The sequence below is a fragment of the Micropterus salmoides genome, unplaced genomic scaffold, assembly GCF_014851395.1.
Source record: "Micropterus salmoides isolate LMB-PRFRI ecotype aquatic unplaced genomic scaffold, ASM1485139v1 Ms_hic_scaffold_1, whole genome shotgun sequence".
Classification (NCBI taxonomy): domain Eukaryota; kingdom Metazoa; phylum Chordata; class Actinopteri; order Centrarchiformes; family Centrarchidae; genus Micropterus; species Micropterus salmoides.
Window position 1 is genome coordinate 63,290,943 of NW_024040040.1, and position 22,644 is coordinate 63,313,586.

The 22,644-nt window shown below is 41.0% G+C and overlaps 1 protein-coding gene and 1 long non-coding RNA gene across 2 annotated transcripts in view; both read left to right on the forward strand.

Annotated features, from left to right (window-relative positions):
* Positions 1–4,821: 4,821 nt before the first annotated feature.
* Positions 4,822–22,644, forward strand: part of LOC119898138 (B-cell receptor CD22-like) — a 509,835-nt gene continuing 492,012 nt past the window's right edge. Inside the window, exon 1 of the mRNA XM_038712314.1 lies at positions 4,822–5,015. The gene's annotated coding sequence lies outside the window, so the exon portion shown is untranslated. The remainder of the gene's footprint in view (positions 5,016–22,644) is intronic.
* On the forward strand, positions 10,389–13,821 carry LOC119899072. Its single transcript, XR_005443706.1, has 5 exons — positions 10,389–10,458; positions 10,681–10,765; positions 11,196–11,253; positions 12,669–12,811; positions 12,964–13,821. It is a non-coding gene; the product is annotated as an uncharacterized LOC119899072 (long non-coding RNA).

Here is a 22,644-nt window from a genome sequence, read left to right on the forward strand (position 1 = left end):
ACAATCTTTCCTGAGTATACTACCAGACTAGTCATATCTATAATTATAATTACTATCACTATATCTCTAAAGTGCTCATTCATACAGCAGCCTATCCATGATAAAATCTATATATTAACATCAGATTTACAGGGAATATATTGAAGTAATAAGCTTGACACACTAGATGAATAAAACACACTCTTATTAAAAAAAATAACAAAAAACACTTTAGGTTGTTCAGCAGTGAGGAGCAGTGAAACAACAGCACGGCTCTGTCGATAAATAAAAAGTAAAAGTTAAGTTGCATTCTCAGGCGACTCAGATCAGCTGTTAGCTGTAAACAAACCACAGGGCTAACGTTGCTATGTGGCTGTGTTTTATGTTTTAATGAGCCGGTCCATTTGTTTTGGAGAGGAGATGACCTCGGTGGTAATTCGGCTCCCGGGAGAACCCTGTCAGGGCGCTGAAGTGGAGCGGAACCAGAACAACTCTCATCAGCTGTTGGCTGTAAACACTAGCAGGAATAAAGTTCCGGTGCGGCTGTGTTAAAACTATAACTTAGCACAACATAACTGCACTGTAATAACGTTATGCTTTATTAAATGTCACAAAATTATCAAAATAGATATTAGATATACACTCACCTAAAGGATTATTAGGAACACCTGTTCAATTTCTCATTAATGCAATTATCTAATCAACCAATCACATGGCAGTTGCTTCAATGCATTTAGGGGTGTGGTCCTGGTCAAGACAATCTCCTGAACTCCAAACTGAATGTCAGAATGGGAAAGAAAGGTGATTTAAGTCATTTTGAGCGTGGCATGGTTGTTGGTGCCAGACGGGCCGGTCTGAGTATTTCACAATCTGCTCAATTACTGGGATTTTCACGCACAACCATTTCTAGGGTTTACAAAGAATGGTGTGAAAAGGGAAAAACATCCAGTATGCGGCAGTCCTGTGGGCGAAAATGCCTCGTTGATGCTAGAGGTCAGAGGAGAATGGGCCGACTGATTCAAGCTGACAGAAGAGCAACTTTGACTGAAATAACCACTCGTTACAACCGAGGTATGCAGCAAAGCATTTGTGAAGCCACAACACGCACAACCTTGAGGCGGATGGGCTACAACAGCAGAAGACCCCACCGGGTACCACTCATCTCCACTACAAATAGGAAAAAGAGGCTACAATTTGCAAGAGCTCACCAAAATTGGACAGTTGAAGACAGGAAAAATGTTGCCTGGTCTGATGAGTCTCGATTTCTGTTGAGACATTCAGATGGTAGAGTCAGAATTTGGCGTAAACAGACTGAGAACATGGATCCATCATGCCTTGTTACCACTGTGCAGGCTGCTGGTGGTGGTGTAATGGTGTGGGGGATGTTTTCTTGGCACACTTTAGGCCCCTTAGTGCCAATTGGGCATGGTTTAAATGCCACGGCCTACCTGAGCATTGTTTTTGACCATGTCCATCCCTTTATGGCCACCATGTACCCATCCTCTGATGGCTACTTCCAGCAGGATAATGCACCATGTCACAAAGCTTGAATCATTTCAAATTGGTTTCTTGAACATGACAATGTTCACTGTACTAAAATGGCCCCCACAGTCACCAGATCTCAACCCAATAGAGCATCTTTGGGATGTGGTGGAACGCGAGCTTCGTGCCCTGGATGTGCATCCCACAAATCTCCATCAACTGCAAGATGCTATCCTATCAATATGGGCCAACATTTCTAAAGAATGCTTTCAGCACCTTGTGAATCAATGCCACATAGAATTAAGGCAGTTCTGAAGGCGAAAGGGGGTCAAACACAGTATTAGTATGGTGTTCCTAATAATCCTTTAGGTGAGTGTATGTCAGTCCAGTGACTGTTACCTGACAACCGACTTGCCTCTCATTCCCGGTGCTGGCAGTAAGTCAGCCTGCCGAGTGAAGACAGACTCTGAGGACCCATGTGAGCGCTGAATGATTAGTTCATTCCTGCTCCACAGTAGCCAAGATGTTACGTGAAAAATGAATGACCCAGACCCAGAGACCCACAGTTATGAGTCCTGAACTAATCAGTTCTGTTTCCTGTGCTGCCTGCTTACAACAGCCTGTAGCCAGCTGTCACGTGACAAATGAACGACTCAAACCCAGAGACCCTCAGTTGAGAGTCGTGAACTAATCAATTCTGTTTCCTGTGTTGACGGAGCCCATGCAGCTGCCATGTAAAGAGTAAACGTAAGAGTCCAAGACTATTCACGCATGCGTTAAAATGAACAAATTACTCACTGAGACAACCCGTTCCTCCTGAGTCACATACAAGAATAGGTCAAATGAACGACACAACACTAATTGTCTACCGTGATTTAAATAACATCACCATTAAGAACAAGTAACCACTACCTCTCATTAATTCTGCCTTTTTTATGGTGTATGGTGTGATTTTATACTCGGCGAGTATGAAAATCTAATTTTTCTTTATTGTATCTCCATTTACTTTTGTAATTGTAACATAAATAGGTCTAGGCATAAATAGAAAGGCATAGAGACCAGAATTATGCATCTTGGCCTAATGCACAGTAACCACAACTGTAAGCTAATAATGTGATGTCTATTTATAATAAAGTAATGACAGTCCCCTTTCATATTTTGAGTGCTTCTAAACAAGCCAAGAATTTTCTTTTTTTTAAGTTAAAATGTCACAACATTACTCAGAATGTAATAATAGAACAACGGCGGTACAAAATATCTCACAGCTGTGGTTCTTTCCTTTGCCATTGTTGCTGGAGTTTTCTGCTGCATTGGTTGCAGTGGTTTCTGAAAATGTTTGGTCACATTTTCAAATCACCAGAATGTTTTGTAAAACTGCCGAAGCTGTGTTGAAATCAAATCAGTTGACAGTTGAAACTCAGAATTGTAAAATAAATTTTCACGTGGCACTTCTCCTCTTTCATTCAGGTGTAATATCATATTACATATGTGCTTTTCCTGATATAACAAGCCAAAAGTCTGCTGTGAAAATGCTCTGTTTAAATCAAAATGATCTCAAGCTTCTAAAGGTGTATCATGAAGAACGATTTGTGACAGTGACTCACTCACAAGATTCTGGGTTTTTTGAAGCTGATCAAACTTTCCTTTCTGAAACCACCTCCGCACTTCAAGTCTGTCTCCTGATGTTGTTGAGTCTGACTGTAGTTTCTGATGTGCTCTGTGTTACAGTGATACAGGCTCAGAAGGCTGGGGAGTGACTTACACCTCTACTCAGATCTGTGCCTTAAAAGGATCAACAGTGGAAATAAGATGCACCTACACACCCATCCAGAATAAATGGCCGTGATACTACAGTTGAGAAAACATTCTGGTTTACTCAGATGAATGGAGATGTACCTGTGGATCTGAGAACAGACTCAGAGTACGCAGGTCGTTTGCAGTACAGTTGTTCTAACAACATCTGCACTCTGAGAATCACAGACCTGAGAGAGAGCGACTCAGCTGAGTACAAGTTCATGTTCATAACAAACCAACCAGGTGGAAGATTTACTGGTTCACCTGGAGTCACTTTGTCTGTCGCAGGTAACATTTGTGTACGTTGGCTGTTAATCTCAGTGTGCCAATTATCATATGTGGAAATTGACAGTTCAGTTATTATATTTGTTTTATATCTTTACATATACAGGTTTCCAGGTGCAGATGAGCAGCTCACAATCATGCAGTGTACATGTACATGGTCACAGCTGAAGTGTCTCAGCAGCTGTAGTCTACCTGATCAAACCTCCTACATCTGGTACAAGAATGGACAGAAAATTAAGGAAGCATCTTCTTATTCAGACTACTTTTATCCTGCAGACAGCTATTCATGTGCCCTTAAAGGACTTGAGGAATTTCCTTCTCCATCAGTGTGTGAGTTCACTCCACAATCTTCTACTAATGTGACTAATGTTCTGTACCATCACCAGTGTTGGGCTGAAATTGTAAATGTACTAGTTACTTATTACTCCTTAAAAGTAATAATATTACTTTACTTATTACTGGGTAACTAGTTACGTTACTATATATCTTTCACTCTTGACTTTTGAACTACTGTTTTTCTGCACACACTTTTATTAGAGCATTATTAAGTTATTTTACGAAACACAACGTTGCTTAACGCCACTCCCCACGAGTGGATGCATCACTGACAGTAGCGGCTGGAGTTTATTTCTATAGGCTAAGTTTCATGTTGCTGTGCTGTTCAGCTGATGCTTCAATAGATTAGATGTAGAATTGTTTTGCTGGTCGCACAAAGTTTACAACGCACGACGATGTTCTTTGCATCTTATTCTGATACAATAATGGGAGTACTTACTGCTGTAGAAACAACGCCTCTCTCCCTTTTCTTCATTCTATCTTCAGCTTCTTGGCTGAACAGCTGACTTGAACACGTCGATGCGTTCAGGAACACAGTAACGCAGCGTTATTTGGATTAGTAACTGTAATATTATAACTGTTTTGGAAATCGTAATCCGTTACACTACTAGTTACTGGGAAAAGTAACAATATTAGAGTAATGCGTTACTGCCCAACACTGACCATGACTTCATGTATCTTTTATGATGAGCAACCCCATCCACAGCAATACAACTAGCTGTGAATTACTGCAGTAAAGACTATAGTTTTTGTAATAATAATAAAATTATTATTATATTTTTCAGGTGGCCACGGTCATTCATGCAACAGAGTGACTTACACTGACAGAAGCATCTGTGCCTTCAAAGGCTCATCAGTGGACATTTCTTGTACTTACAACAGTTATTACACTATCAGATCTAAATTCTGGTTCAGACCTGAACGTAGTCTTCAGTGGCAGAATCCCTCACAGCCTGAGGACCTTAGTGAAGACTCCCAGTATGCAGGTCGTGTTCAGGTCCTTGAAACAGAGAGAGGACGCTCCACTCTGAGAATCACTGACCTGAGAGAGAGCGACTCAGCTGAGTATCACTTCAAATTCAACACATGGAGCTTTGAATGGAGGAGTAGTTTACCTGGTACAACTCTGACTGTCACAGGTACTGATGAACACAAACTGTAACAGCACATTTAAACTATCTGATGAAAAGTGAATGTGCAGAATAGTGATCCTAATGGGAAATAATGTTTGTGTGATTAATTGATTACATGATTGTTATAATGTTCTATTGTTTACATCTCTGTGTATGTTGTGATTCAGCACCACATAAAGACAAATATTTCTGTTTTTTCTTCCCAGATCTCCAGATGCAGGTGATCAGATCAACAGTCTACCAGAATTATACTGAGGCAGAGCTGCTTTGTCACAGCAGCTGTCGTCTTCCTGATCGTTCTTCCTACATCTGGCTCAAGAATGGACAGAAAATGGAAAGGGTGGAGACATCTTCTTATAAAGATCAGTTTTATCCTGGAGACATCTCCTGTGCTGTAAAAGGACATGAGGATTTCGCTCTCCTTCAGTGTGTGAGTTTACTCCACTGTGTCAGGAAAAAAACATGCTTGCGCACAATACTATTATAATTTCAGACATAACCATATTAGAGTATTCTATACCGTAATAATTAATTTTTCATTGTAAAACTTTATAATGGAGTAAAGTTTCTGAAGATTTATTCCTCACAGACTCGACAGACACTCGTCTTAGTAGTAAGAAATCCTAATATTGTCATTCGCTCTGATAAGGTTGTGTGTAAAGCTCCTCTTTTGAAAAGATGTAGTCTATTAAAGAGGTGGTATTCTGCTCATTTTCAGGTTCAAAATCTTACCAGAACAGGTTTACATGGTTTCATTTTCAAAAAACACCCTATTTTTCTCATACTGCACATTGCTGCAGCTCCTCTTTTCACCCTGTGTTGTACGCTCCGCTCTTGAGCTACAGAGTGATGCATCTTACTTGTACAAAATCTTTGCTGGGAGTTGCACATGCGTAGTTCCCAGGTAAGGACTACTAGCCAATCAGAAGCAGAGAAGGGCGGGTCGTAAGAAACAAGGTAGTGTGATCCAAATCAAAGTCTTCAGTCTGCGACCGAAACCTAGCAGATGGTAAAGTTACTCACAAGTCCACAACCACACAACATCATTGTTCCACATCTTACCATAAAGCACTACAAAAATCACCATATTTCAACTCAATTTTACATCAAAATTGGCCAAACAATTTGAACATTTGCTCAGTAGCTTTCACATCAGGTGTAACATTAGCATTATAGCTATAACTTTAGCTGTGTTGGCCAACGTTTACAGCAACTCCGCACTTGAACAGTCTGAAGTTACATTGCCGTGTTTATTTTAAATATAATTCACAACCGATAAAGCATACTTACAGGTTGTGATTGTGAATTTCCAGGCCCAAACAGAGTCGGAGTTGCATCGTCTTTTAGGACTAATCTATGCTGCCTTCACCGAAAAATGCTACCAGAGCGCAAATCGATAGACTCGACTCTACTCGGCCCTGCTCCGTTTTCCGTTACAGATAGTACCCAGAGATAGTACATAGCTTGTCGTCATAGCGACGCCACACACAACTTCCGTAACGTAATCTCTTTAAACACCATCTGTAATTTCACAGCATTTAAGGGCTCTTTTCTCCATCTCAGCCTTTTCTCTTTCTCTCGTTCTCCTGTGCATTTTTTCTACGCACACTCGCGCACTGACTGACCGCTGTGTTGATGTGTGTATGCATGCAATCAATTGCACGTGATGACAGAGATCATGCCATCAGGTTAAAACAAGAAGGGAGGCCGACGGTCTACGGTCTGAGTGACTGTGGCTGCCCTGTGACAGATTCAACTTTAATGGGCCTATCTCGTTTGACAAAAGTCTGGATGTCATATTTGACGCGCCTCGAGCGGCAGCACTGCAGGAGAGAGTGAGACGCGCCTGTTGTGTGGATTCTCCTGCTATTAAAAAAGCTTGCTATCGCCGCTGGTCAAGTTGTATTACAAAAAAAAAAAAAACTGGTAATATTAAGTGGGTTTTTTTTTATCATTCGCCAACACCGAAAAAATATTTCGGCACCACAAAAACAAATCCATCAGTAAACGAGAAACATTATTTTCTCAGGCAGTATGCAAACTGGTCATTGGTCTATCTTCACCAAGCCATCAGAGAGCTTCATGATAGAGGAGGCCATGAGTTTGTCAGAGAGATCCACCTTGTCCCGCCTCTCAATGGACCACCGGGCTGTTTTCTCTGTATCTTTCTTGTAGTTGGTTGGGGCGTCCATGAAAGGCTTTTCTGCATGGGCATGTGGAAAGGGTAACTAGCCTCTCCACCCCCAGTGCACTCTTTTCTGCCATCAGTTAGTCTTTCCTGACTGTCCTTCAGTCTTACTCTTATTAATAGAGCGGGTGAATAGATCAAGTTCCTGGGAATCGGCGTCACGGAGAACCTGACATGGTCGTCCCACATCTCCATGCTGGTGAAAAAAGCTCAGAAATTCTTATCAGCTTTTACAGAGGAGCAATGGAAAGCATCCTGACTGGAAACATCACTAACTGCCATGGGATGTGCACGGCCCAGGACTGAAGGGCTCTGCAGCGGGTGATTCAAACTGCTCAGAAGATCATTGGTACCCATCTCCTGAGCATCAGTGATATCGGTGAGGTGAGCACAGTACCCACCCAGCCACAGCCTGTTCACCCTGCTGCCTTCTGGGAAGAGAGAGAGAAGTTTCTGCTGCCACAGTTTTTCTTAAACTCTAGTTCATCCTCAGCACTGCTCCAGTGATTATAGTTTATTTCTGTTACCATTTTTCATAATTGAATCTTTATTAATGTTTACAGTCTGCTATGTAGCAGAAGGGAGTTACAAAACTCGATCTACAACTTGTTGTATTGTGACAATAAAATCTACCTACCTATCTATTATTCTAATAATAGTAATTATTATTTTTCAGGTCAGCCTCAATAACTGCGTCATAAAGGATAAAGGAGTTCATATCTCTCACAGCCTCATCCACAACTTTATTGGTGTCATATTGGTTTTGGATTAAGGGTGTTATTTTATTTATTTTATTTAAGTTTTGTTGAATTTAGAGCTTTCCAAACTTTTTCATAACTGCTTGGGGCCCATCTGAACGTCTCCCTGAGTTTCTCGGGTTATCAGGAATTTTCAGAAACATATTTATTTGGTTGTGGTCTGAGAGTGCTGTCTGACAGTGAATGCGTTGAAAGTGGAGGGGTCCATGTCAGTGATTGCATAGTCCACTACATTACAACCAAGAGCAGAAGAGTATGTAAATCTCCCTAAAGAGTCTCCTCTGATCCTACAGTCAAGAAAGTACAGACTTGAGGCTCGACAGAGGTGTAGCAGCCCCTGTACCACTACTGTTTGTCACACTATCAAGGTTGTTTCTGTGAGTGATAATTGGAGATTTACTAAGGGGTCTGGCCAAACACGTGATTATTACCTTGTGGGTCAATAATATCCGGTTCAGTACCAGTTCTTGCATTCAGGTCTCCACATAGAAACAGATTTCCCTGGACTTGAAAGTGGGTGATTTCTGTGAGGCGATTGCTAAATATTTCCTCAATATGTCGATTTTATTGGTGGGACATAAATTGCACAAAGATAAATTTCCATGCTGATACTTGAATTTAGTTTTAGCCAGATGTGTGACTTCCCTTCCCTATCTGTCTAATAAACAAACACAGAAGTTTTAATGGATCGTCCTTGATTACATATTCTAATATTTAGGAGTAATTTATGTTCATCTCTCCTCCAGATGCTCCAAAGCTTCCCTCTGTGTCAGTGAGTCCCTCTGCTGAGATAGTGGAGGGCAATTCAGTGACTCTGACCTGCAGCAGTGATGCTAACCCAGCAGCTAAATACACCTGGTACAAGGAGAACCAAACACTGCTCAGTGAAGAACCACAGCTTGTCTTCAGCTCCATCCAGTCCTCTGACTCTGGAGAGTATTACTGTGCAGCTGAGAACCAGCTGGGGAGGAGGACATCTGAATACATCATTAATGTGAAATGTGAGTGAACAGCTTATTTAAAACTACAAACAGCTCAGTTTTTGCATGAAAAGGATTTTACTAAATCTTTGGTAGGGGTAGAGGCTGAACCCATTATTAGCAGGAGGAACACATAAACAGCAGGTGGAGTTGGAACAAGTCTCAGAAACATCTACTCATCTGTACTTCTCATCCTCTGTTGAGTTGAAGTTGGGTTTCAGATCTCTGTGTAACGATTGGCTGTCTGTCAGATGCCTAATTACATATATTCAGAGCAATGGACTAGGGCTGACCCTAGTTGAAGCTTTTCGATGCTTCAATGGGAGGAGCCTGATTCGGCTGTCAATCTCACAGTCAAAGCTTGCAACAGCGTTATGAAACAAGGATCGTGTCATTTTGGTGATATGGGGGTGCTCAAAGAGAACTACCAGTTTTCTCCCGTTAAGTTTACATGCTGCCTATTACAATAAACACTTCAACATATAGTGCTGTAAATAAACATGTGAAAAGAAAGAAGCTTTTAATAAATGTTTCTAAAGTGCATGAATAAATCCAAAATTGTAACCCTAACCCTTAAGGTCGGGGGCGTCAGCGCGCATGTGTGGGCGTAATGTGTATGTGTGTGTAGGTGTAGTGGCAGAGGAACACCTGCTGAAGAGACGGAGCCTCAAGCTTCACCGGTGTTGTGCCGAGCTGTCCGCACCTCGCGGGACGTTTGGATCATTTATCACCACCGATGAACCTCAGAAAGAATATTATATCGCTTTTAAACAGTACCGCGACGTGCATGTACAGTTAGTTGTGAGGCACGCGCGCCCGCACAGCTCGGTACAAGACCGGTGAACGGCAGGCGAGCAGAGAGAAACAATAAGCCTCAGTTTAGCTCTAAATTTAACATTGAGTAATAAATAGAGACTGCAGTGCCAACCACATGGACATTGCATGCAGCTACCCTCTAAGTAAACCAATGTGAATTGTAATAGTACTTGCCAAAATGTGAGGTTCCAGCAACGAACTGAAGAAATAATGTTTTGCCCACAATGTGAGAAGTTTTGGGGTACAAGTCCGTTAGTGACTGTTGTAGCCTGCTAGCTAGCTTTGTAGAGGCAACAACAGCCTTACTCATGAAGCAGGATTTCTAAACCAGGCGGATAACAAAGTAACAACTGGGACATCAAAATAATGACTGAATTATTACTATATTGCTCCTCCGAGCTTGTGGCACCCCATGCCTAAAACAGACCTGTGAACCTTGTCCCCAGATGCTCCAAAGCTTCCCTCTGTGTCAGTGAGTCCCTCTGCTGAGATAGTGGAGGGCAGTTCAGTGACTCTGACCTGCAGCAGTGATGCTAACCCAGCAGCTAAATACACCTGGTACAAGGAGAATGAAGACTCACCAAAAGCATCAGGACAGAACTTCACCATCACTGACTTCAGAGCTGAACACAGTGGGAATTATTACTGTGAAGCCCAGAACAGAAGAGGACGTCATAACTCCACCTTACATCTGATTGTTGTGGCAGGTAAGGTTATACTACATTTAAAGGGGTCCTCACACATCTTTGAGCTGACCTTGGGTTACAGAAGCTCACCTTACTTTAGTTTGGATTATTTTTTAAACTTTGACAAAACCGATCCCAAAATAACTTAAACCATAATTTGTGTCCAGTTATCTTCACTATTATATATCTACCCAAACATTCCTGTAACTTTTCCAGTGTTTGTGCTTGATTGTTGTTTTCCAGGTTCATTGAAATTTCCGGTTGTTCTATCAGTCAGTGCTGTTGTTCTGGTCTTCATACTTCTTCTCTCTGTCTTCATATGGATTAGGTGAGCAGATCAGTTTCTCTGTGATTCAATTTACTATGGATCTTAAAGGACGCGTTCACATTTTTTGGTATCAAGTCAAGTCAGTCTCAAAGCAATAGTCACATTGAAAGTTAGCTGTAATGGTTCCTCATGTTAACACTGGCCCTCAAGAGATCCCCTCTGAAAGCAGTTTCAATGTAAGTGATGCTGGAAATACCATACAAAAAAAGACTAACAGTGGAAGATACACACAGAATATGATTTCTGTGTGTATCTATCACTTACATTGAAACTACTTTAGGGAGGGATTTATTTGAGGCCAGTTTGTACAAGAGCAACCAATAACTCTCAATGTACATATGGGCTTTTTAGCATTGTATTAGTGTTTGTTTGAAGAAATGCGTCATGTGTTTAGTTAATAATTTGCTTCTTTTATTTATTCTCCTGTCAGAAAGAGCTCCTTGCAAAAACAACCTGAGGCTGATGAGACACCACACAACAGAGCAGAGGTACAAACAAAAACATGCTGTTCAGTCACCGGTCAGCTGGTCATCTCATTGGTGCATCACTTCCTTCTTTGACTACTTTATTCACCAAATTAACCACATCCTCCTTTATCTATCACCCTCCCTACTAGCATCATTCTCTAGTTACACCTGATAACCTCATGGCCAAACTGAAGATAATGTGCAAGTTTAAGATTCTATCTTAAGTCACGTTTTATAAATGAACGGCATTTATTTTAATAGTTTTTAGACAGGAGAAAAAAATCTGACTCACATCTGGTTTACCTGAAAGATTAAAGGAGAGGTTCCACATTGTCCAAGTCTGTTTGTTATCCAGGTGTCCATATAAACATTTAAACAGTAATTATTCCTCCTGTTCATTCTACGTTATTAAGAAATCCCTTCCTAATGCACTTTCAGTGTTGTAATGAGGGACAAAATCCAATGTCCTCAATCTGTGTGAAAATTATTTAAAAGTTTATCTGAAGGTAAAATGAGGCTTTAGCCATCCAAGTTACACAAATCAAACGGGTCTCTTACAAAGTCAGTAATTTCATCCCAGCACTATATAAAACATAAGACTGTTGTTTTAAAACTGACAAACTTTTACTTTAAATACCCACAATGAATTAATGTCTTTCTCCAGACATACTTCTGGCACATGGTTCACCTAAATTGAACAACAAACTTCTTGTACACTATCTGGTTCATGGGGCATTAAGTAAAATGTGAATACTATTATCATCTGCTGCTGGTATTGCAACACAAAAATTGTTTCATCCAATTGTCATGCAAAGTTGAAGCAGACTCTTGAAATGTTGCAAAAAAGAAAAAAAGGGAAATGTGAAATGGGTCATCAGCTGTTTTGCAGTGAATACACCAGTCGCATGGAACTAATGGCCACTGATCTTAGAAAAATGGAGAGAGGTCCTCAGAATTGTGTTTCAAGAGGGCAAGTTGCTACCAGCCATGTCTCCACACGTTATGGGAATATTGGTCAAGATGCCAACAGCAGAAACAGCTGATCAGACGTGAGTTACAAGTTCGCTACATCAGAACTTATTCGGCAAAAGTGTTTCCATCTCCCAAGTAGTGCATTAAGAGTTTTTCGACAAAGGCAAAAACCACCTCAAGCCAGCGTAAAAAGTTTTTTGCGAGATTAAGGATTTTGTTTTTTCTGTTTTTTTTTTCATCAACCTTTTCTAATGCCACATAAATAACATTGATGGAAACATGGCTACAGACTGATGTCAAGCCTCAGGATCACAGTTCTTTGGTTTAGCAAATTAGGCTGAACACACTCCACCTTATACCCTGCAGATATTTTACTGAGTGGTCCTGTCATGCTGCAGTGCAGAGTTCTGTTTGTCTTGTAAAGAGTACATGGAAAATGTAATAGTGACTATCTCTGTGGCCAGCAGACAGATGAAACTCAGGATGCAACCATACGACTCATAAGAAACCAGGCAGAGGCTCTCTACTCCAACTACAGCCCAGCTCAGCCCCTCAGAAACGAGGAGGAGGTTGTTTACGCGACCCCCAACTTCAACAGTGCCGCAGGGTGAGCAACTCTTCACACAGGACAATCTTTGTTGCTGTTTAATTTAAATAATTTAAATAAAGTAAAAGTGAAAGTGTTTAATTTCACATTTCTATGTTTTTTTAGTTTTTTTTATTAAATGTTCTTCTTTTAAATTATTGATTCCTTCACAGAACAAGGCCTCAAGCAGCTGTGGAGGATGTATCTGCCCTGTACAGCAGAGTTAGTAGACGACACTGAGTGTGGTGACAACATGGATCTGTGGTCTGTATTTATGCATGGACTTTCTATGCCTTTTCTTAGCAGGTGGCCCCATTTGATTTTTCCTCAGGACAGACTGGGCCAAGAATGCAGAATCAAGGCAGCAATAATCATTTATACATCGATTATATTAATGAAGGACAGATAGATTAAATATTAGACACTTCTCTGATGGACATTTAAACCTTTGTGAAGAATTTATTACAGGACTGTTGTGTTAAACTGCATAACTTTAGCTCCGTCTACCATTTTTTCAGGACTTTACAATTTTGATTATTATATGATCACATTTGGTCATAATGTTTGTTTATTTTATTTTATTTTTAAAGGGACAGTGCACATCAGTGAACATAAGGACAATGCCCAAATGTAAATGAGCCAGATTTAGCCATACAGACTCATTTTTATCTGGAGTCCCTGGCAGGTTGATGTTATAACAATAAGTCACATCTATTGTCAGTATTCATATGCTGATTTTCTGAACTTGTATTTTTATTGCATGGTCATGTCCGCTCATTATTGGCTGCCTATATTGCTGTATGTATTTATCTGCTTTGAAAACTCATGTTTGCTTCATCTTGCATGTAAAATAGTGAGTAAGACACAAGTTAAGACCTTTTCTTTCTTGCACTCCTTGTCTGGCCTGATGAGAGACTGCTTGGTAACACTTTTTAAAATGTAAATGGATATAAACTGTATTTTTCATTTGCATTTTAAGCCTTTGACATGGAGTTTGTGTTTCAATCTGATTAAACAGAACGTTTATCGCATCTTTTTTTGTTGTTACATCTGAAATGAAAGGCACTCAACCATTTTGGTTCACAAGTTTATATGAAATGAATATGAGGCTTAAGCCGTCTGAGTTAGACAAACAAAGTGCTCATCTCCCAAAGTTACTGTCCTTTTAGTACCACATGCCCACTTTGTGTTTACTTTGTGTTTCCTGGCTGAGTTTCTGAGTTTCCCAATAAAGAAGGCTTCTCACTTTATTTGTCTTACCCAGACTGCCTCAGATTAGCCCTCTGTGTATCTTTGCACAGACTGATGAATGATGCTCATTCTGAGTCAGCATTGTTCTTTATTGGAAATCTCCATGTTGTTGTTGTTGTTGTTGTTTACTTTATTTATACCCGTAGGTAAATTTGTTTTACAGTGCAATGACATTCTATGGCATCCAGTACAAAAACAACACACAACACAGAACATCACACTACACATAAGGACAGATAAAATAAATAAATAAAATAAAAAATCATTATGAAAAATTCATGAGACCCCTAGTATATCTGAGAAAACACCTCTACAATTTGTTAAGCATATCAATCGCATTTATTACGAAGCTGCTTTTATGTCTTTTCGTTCTACACCTAGGGACTTTATACCTCCTCGCAGACGGTAATAACTGAAACTCATTTCGCAGAGGGTGAGAGTCATCATTTAAAATTGAAAGGGCCATCCTTTGTAATTGTTTGGCATATAGTGATGCCACTCCTGGTTTTGACTCGCCTATCAAACGGCCAGACCATTTTATTATCTGATCTAGATGATTTTTTGCCTTTAAGGATATATGACCGTACCATACTAAGATGGAAAAAGACAAAACAGATTCTATAAAAGCATGATAGAACAACTTCATTATTGTTTTATCAAGATTGAATACAGATAATCTCCTTAGGCAGTACAAACGCTGGTGCCCCTTTTTTTTCAGAGCCTCACAATTCTCTTCAAAATTTAGTTTCTCATCAATTATGGTCCCAAGATATTTGTATGATTGTACATACTCTATTTTTGGCCTTTAATTAAGGTAGGATCACTTGGATGAGTGCTTTTCCTAAAATCAATAAGCATATCTTTGGTCTTCAATATATTTAACTGTAAGTAAGATTCATCACACCACTTGACAAAATGCTCAATAATTGGACCATGTGAGGTCTCATTCTCTTTAAGTAAACTCAAAATTACTGAGTCATCCGCATATTTATAATAAATCTATTCTCATACATGCTTTGACACATGTTAGTATATAAAATAAATAAAAGCGGGGACAGCACACATCCCTGAGGAGACCCTGTAGAGGAACTCATCTGTGTAGATAAGACACCATTCACTTTTACTCTTTGTGTTCTATTAGTTAAGAAATTCAAAATCCAACCAATCAAATTATTACTTAGCACAAACTGATCTAAAAGCCTAAAAGCAAAGAGGAAAGTCTTAAGCCTACTCTTAAATGCGGGGTTCGCCTTCGGTTGAATGTAAACAACTGTAATAAAAATCTGAGGGAACTCTCGAGGTAGATAGAACGGTCTCAAGGACACCGATAAAAGTTCTACATCAGGTGTACAAATACGCTCTCTGACAGTAACACATGAGCAATACCGCTTATTGATGTACAAACATACCCCTCCTCCTTGGGTTTTCCCCGTCACCTCTGATAGTCGATCCAAACGAAAGGGAGCTCCGAATCCATCCATACACAAATCAACATCCCGGTCACGCTCTGTGAACCATGTTTCAGTAAATGCCATAATACAGCAGTTCATGAAATTCTTTTGGTAGCGGACATTTCCTTGAAGCTCATCCACTTTGTTCCTTAGTGATTGTACATTTCCCATAATCATCGAAGGCAAAGGAGCCCGGTTGAAGCGCTGTTTCTTCAGGCGAGTTTTTACGCCGCCTCGTTTACCCCTTTTCCTTTTCTTAACTGTGCCCCATGCTTCCTGGTAATCCCTTCGGATAATATTACACACATTAAAATGTGTGGTTGAATTGTATTGAACGCCGAAGAAAAGTCAACAAATAAAAGTCTAGCATGTGTCCTCTGTCCATCCAAGTGTCCTAATAGCAGATTTAACATTGTGAGTGTAGCATCCTGTACTCCTCTATGAGGTCTATATGCAAACTGCATAGGATCCAATCGATGTTCTGTCCACCTCAAAATCTCAGACCGTACTAATTTCTCAAGGATTTTCATTAAAATGGAAGTCAAAGCGACCGGCCTAAAATCATTTATCATCTTAGGGTCTCTACATTTAGGGACAGGAATGACCACCGCATCCTTCCACAGGATCGGTACATGTTGTGTCTCCAGAGACTTATTATAAATTTCATGAAATACAGGGCTCAATTCTTTTGCACATGACTTTAATAGTCTGCCACAAATGCTATCAGGACCTGGGCTTTTATTTGCCTTAACTTGTCTGAAAGCTTTTTCCACATCCTGAAGGTCGATGTTAAAATGCTGATCATCCATTAACTTAACGCTCAATTCCTGGATTTCTTTATTAAAATTCAAATTGTCAAAACGACAATAAAAATCGTTTAGTGCATTTGCTAGTTCAAGATCAGAACTAAAACCATTTAAAATAATCTGATTACTGCAATCTGAGTTATGAAGGCCTACAATGGTTTTCATATTTGCCCATGCTGAGCCAGGATTTTTGGATGCCATCTTATTTTCTAGTTTTTCCTTATAGCTTTGTTTAGCTTTAAGAATTTCAACCTTTAAATCCTTAGTAGCCACATGTAAGTCCATAGTTGTTCCGTGTTTAAATGCTATTTTTTTCCTTTGTAAACAGGACTTAACTGATTTAGTAACCCAGGGCTTATTGTTCGAATAGATTTTTACCTTTTTACATGGAATTATCATGTCCCTGCAAAAAGCCATATATGAACATGTAACATCAACCATTGAGTCCAAATCGTCACCACAGTCCTGTTTAAAAATGTTCCAGTCTGTGCAGCTATAACAGTCTTTTAGACAGGACACAGCATCTTCTGACCACATTCTAATTTCCTTGATCACAGTTTTCTCCCTTTTTAAAACAGTCTTATATGTAGGCAGCAAATGTACACAATTGTGATCTGACGAGCCCAAAGGTGCCAAGGGTACAGATTTGTATGCACCTCTCACCGATCCATAACACAGATCTAAAGTCTTGCCCCGTCTGGTCGAACAGGAGACATACGGATGGAAAGTTTTAAGAGTCTGTTTTAAGGATACATGATTAAAATCCCCAAGAATGAAATTTGGTGCCTCCGGTGAGATTGACTGTAACTTCTGTACAACATCAAATACTGTACAAGTAGCCGATGCGGGGTTCGCCTTCGGTTGAATGTAAACAACTGTAATAAAATCTGAGGGAACTCTCGAGGTAGATAGAACGGTCTCAAGGACACCGATAAAAGTTCTACATCAGGTGTACAAATACGCTCTCTGACAGTAACACATGAGCAATACCGCTTATTGATGTACAAACATACCCCTCCTCCTTGGGTTTTCCCCGTCACCTCTGATAGTCGATCCAAACGAAAGGGAGCTCCGAATCCATCCATACACAAATCAACATCCCGGTCACGCTCTGTGAACCATGTTTCAGTAAATGCCATAATACAGCAGTTCATGAAATTCTTTTGGTAGCGGACATTTCCTTGAAGCTCATCCACTTTGTTCCTTAGTGATTGTACATTTCCCATAATCATCGAAGGCAAAGGAGCCCGGTTGAAGCGCTGTTTCTTCAGGCGAGTTTTTACGCCGCCTCGTTTACCCCTTTTCCTTTTCTTAACTGTGCCCCATGCTTCCTGGTAATCCCTTCGGATAATATTTGGGACATCCAGCATAAAGTTTTCCCGAGCTGGGTTACTGTTCATGTTCTTGAGCTGCAGCAATGCCTCTCTCGTATATGTTGTCCTAATTTGGCATAAAGCCCCGTACATTTTACCGGCGGCCATCCAGTACATCACAAGCCATAGAGCAAAAAGATAAAAAGCATCCATTTTCGACTAAGTTTAAAACTTTAAGAGCATTACTTCAATAAAAACAAAACAAAACTTTAAGACATTTAAACAAAGGAAAAAACGTTGTCAAACATACACGTGGACGCCGAACACTCATACACTGCCAGTCGCTGCGTGCGCATGCGCCCATGTGGCAGATAAAAGTCTGCTGAGCACCATCTGATTCCTTCAGTCTCCCTTAATAGGATTTATTATAGCAAAGCCCACAAATTAAATTTCATTCAGGCAGTTAGAGGTCTACATCTCAAAGAAAGACTCCTAAATTGCCAATAGTTTTATTAGCACAAACATAAATAATTATACTCCTTCAGAAAGTGCTGAGGTGATCAGTAGCAGTAGCCAGATGCCCAGACAGGTAACAACTGCCTGTAACATCTCTCAAGCTGTTTGTGTCTGTGAGGGAATTTAGGCCATGTTAATGGAGGTGACCTGCTAAACTTAACCAGTCTTCTTATGTCTCATGTCTCTGGACAGGGTGCTGCTGAAAATGACGGATGGTGATGGCGCATAGATAAGATGCTTGCCTTTGGTGTGGGAGACCTGGGTTTGATTCCCATTCTCTACTACAGCTGGTGATCAGCTGCTTCTCTAAAGACGTATTTCCTCTGTTCTTCTCTCCTTGCATGTTTTCCTTGCAACAACTTCCACCAGCTCTGTGTCAAGGCCTGCCCCCACTCTCCCGCTACGGTGTCTCTGATTGGCTAATATTAACCCTTACTCCACCCTAAACCAAACCTTAACTAAAGTAATCAACAGAGGCAATGAGAACAATCCAGTAAGAGTTGTCAGAAAGCTGGTGGGGGAAAAGATTTGACTTTTCTTGTGTCTCCATGCTTCTAAGGTGGGGGGGACTAAGATGCAATGAAAAGATTGAAATGATGACGGGAGGCAAGGTGAGGAGCTGAGGATGTACAAACTGAGACCTGGGTTGTTGTGTAAAGTAAAAAATGCATCATTTGCAAAACAACAGTAAGAATCATGTCTTCATTTCAACTTGGAGATGTACAGTCTGTTCCTGCATACTAATGATGTGAAGAGGAAGAAAGTCAGGGCGGCCTTTAACACTTCAGTGTCTGTTTTAACACAAGAGTACCAAGCACAGAGACAAACTGTCTTCAAAGACAGCGTCCTCCCTTTTTCATTACAAATGTTCATTGGGACTAAGTGACATACAGGACTTCTCATGTATCTGATCTACCTGCTGATTTAACAGACGTGAGGAGCAGCTATGAGTTTAACAGCAGCAGCGAGTGGATTCTTCCTTCTCTCTGTACAAGGTACTGTCCATCTTTATGTTGTGGTAGCACACTTCAGAAAATCAGAGGAAAGTGGGTTTCTTAGTAAATAAATAGATTTGATATGTGATGTTATGCAATGTGGTGCGACTCCTGCAACACCAGACACTAACTTCTCTCTTCAAGTTTTTACAAGACGTCCATCAGAGAACATGAGTCAGTGTCATGTCTTTCATTTAATAGGAAATGACTCACCGTAGGAGTTGAAAGGTAGATAATAAAACTTAGTCACACTAATGAATATTTTTATATTAACAATGGTTTGAATAATTGTATAATGTTGAAGATGTTGCTTGTAGTAATGAAGCCACAGAGAATAATCACCTGAATCTGCAGTTCCTCTCAGCTCTTGAGAGCGTTTCCTGTTTTGTTTCGCTCTCACCAGCCTTGTTTCCAGCAGCTGCAGCTGGTTTCAGTGAAAAGGCTCTAAAAACACACTGTACGCTACCTGCCTAGTACTAAATGACTAGCTGGTGACCATAGATGAATAGATAAAATGTATTTGAAGCATACGGATCAAAGCACACACGGACACAGCATTAACCTTAAATTCCCCCTTTAAAACAGAAAGGGGAATGAATCAAAGTTGATATTACTTTCACCAAGTTACTATTACTCTCTCCAATAATAAGTGGTTTGTTATCTACATACCACAGTAGCTGTCCATGCCTCAGTGTTCTGCATTTCTCTACAGTTTCCATTCACACTCTGCAGCAGCCGACCACAGACAGGAAAGCAACTGAGCCTTTCACACCCCTCTAATATTTAATGTTCATTGCTGTTCCTTCACTGCACCCTTTGTATGATGTCCTGCTGTCACGTGTTCATCTCTGGCTGTTCCTTTGCATTTTATATCCTCATGTATAACTGAATGATTTGAAGACTTGTCAAGAGTTCTGTTCACTTTGGGATAAACCAGAAATTAGAACTTAGTTTAAAACAGACGTTACAAAGTTCCCAACAAAGACGTAAAAATATATGAAAAACATGTGATTTTTTTTACTCTTGATGTGCCATTTCTTTGCACTTTACCGAGCAATCTACTAGAATCTGAAGGCCGGCTGAGCGAGCTCAAACAACTGGGTGTGTGTCCCATCCACTGAAACCAGCCTTCTGTCTTGGTAATCCGGAGGGCGATCAAAAGCATATAACAGAGTACTTGTACTCCTGTTGCACTCCATCCATCAATCCATCCATCTTCATCAGCTTATCCGGGATCGGGTCGCGGGGGGAGCAGCTCCAGCAGGGAACCCCAAACTTCTCTTTCCCGAGCCACATTAACCAGCTCTGACTGGGGGATCCCGAGGCGTTCCCAGGCCAGTGTGGAGATATAATCTCCCCACCTAGTCCTGGGTCTTCCCCGAGGCCTCCTCCCAGCTGGACGTGCCTGGAACACCTCCCTAGGGAGGCGTCCAGGAGGCATCCTTACCAGATGCCCAAACCACCTCAACTGGCTCCTTTCATTGCAAAGGAGCAGCGGCTCTACTCTGAGCTCCTCGCGGATGGCCAGGTTTCTCACCCTATCTCTAAGGGAGACACCAGCCACCCGCCTGAGGAAACCCATTTCGGCTGCTTGTACCCGCGATCTCGTTCTTTCGGTCACGACCCAGCCTTCATGACCATAGGTGAGGGTAGGAGCGAAAATCGACCGGTAGATCGAGAGCCTTACGGCTCAGCTCTCTTTTCGCCACAACGGTGTGGTAACACGAGTGCATTACCGCCCCCGCTGCTCCGATTCTCCGGCCAATCTCCTGCTCCAGTCTCCCCTCACTCGTGAACAAGACCCCGAGGTACTTGAACTCCTTCACTTGGGGTAAGGACTCATTCCCTACCTGGAGTTGGCACTCCACCGGTATCCTGTTGTACTCTTAAACACAAAAGAAGAATCACTGGGCAAATAAGAGTTTGTGGAAGTGAGGTAATACTTAACTAATACTTTGACTACCGGATCTGCACCCATCTACCTAAACTCCATAATACAAACTTCCGTCCCGTCTCAGCCACTCCGCTCTTCCAACGAACGAGCCTGGCTCTGCCATCCCTTCACACAAAGCAATCCCAGGCTCAGCTGTTCTCATCTGTGACACCACGATGGTGGAACGAGCTACCACACGCCATCAGAGCAGGGGCGTCCCTCTCTAACTTCAAGAAGCTCTTGAAAACTCATCTCTTCTGAGAACACTTCCTCTTAGAACACCTCTAACTCCTAACCTCTAACATGCACTTCCTGTGCTCTTCTTCTTCTATCCCCTACAATTACCTTGTATTGATTGCACTTTTTCTTAACTCTTACTTCTGTCCCTAGGTATTTCCCCATTGATGTGATATGTGCCAGCAGTTGTAGATCTGTATTTGATGCTCTGTTGATGCTTGTATGTTGTTCCTCAAATGTAAGTCGCTTTGGATAAAAGCATCTGCCAAATGAGTAAATTTAAATGTAATGTTAATGTAAATATAAATGGCTTGAATGTAATGTTCATTTATATGTAAAAGTTCCACACTCTTGCTTTAAGGTGGGATGGCATGAGAGTCAAAGTAGTTTTGGGAAATGTAGCTTCACACACTGAAGCACCTGCACTACAAATAAAAGTCTCCTGATGTTGTTGAGTCTGACTGTAGTTTCTGATGTGCTCTGTGTTACAGTGATACAGGCTCAGAATGGCTGGGGAGTGACTTACACCTCTACTCAGATCTGTGCCTTAAAAGGATCAACAGTGGAAATAAGATGCACCTACACATACCCATCCAGAATAAATGACCGTGATACTACAGTTGAGAAAACATTCTGGTTTACTAAACCACAAGATAAAGAACCTGTGGATCTGAAAACAGACTCAAGATACGCAGGTCGTTTGTAGTACAGTTGTTCTAACAACATCTGCACTCTGAGAATCACAGACCTGAGAGAGAGCGACTCAGCTGAGTACAAGTTCAGGTTCATAACAAACCAACCAGGTGGGAGATTTTATGGTTCACCTGGAGTCACTTTGTCTGTCACAGGTAACATTCATATCATAAACATATACAGTAAATGTGTCCGCTGTGCATGTGTATTTATGTTAACGGTTTTGTCTAAAATAATATTCCTGTTCCTTCTTCACAGATCTCCAGATGCAGGTGATCAGATCAACAGTCTACAGGATTTATACTGAGGCAGAGCTGCTTTGTCACAGCAGCTGTCGTCTTCCTGATCGTTCTTCCTACGTCTGGTTCAAGAACGGACAGAAAATGGAAAGGGTGGAGACATCTTCTTATAAAGATCAGTTTTATCCTGGAGACATCATCTCCTGTGCTGTAAAAGGACATGAGGATTTCCGCTCTCCTTCAGTGTGTGAGTTTACTCCACTGTGTCAGGGGGGAAAAAAATCTATTTCAGACAAACCATATTGGAGTCTTCTAGATCTAAATGTAGATGCAGCTGTGACCATTTGTCGTGCAGGCATGAACAGATTTAGGACCAAGTTGCAGGACTCTAAGGCAAATAGATCCGGTCTTACAGAATTT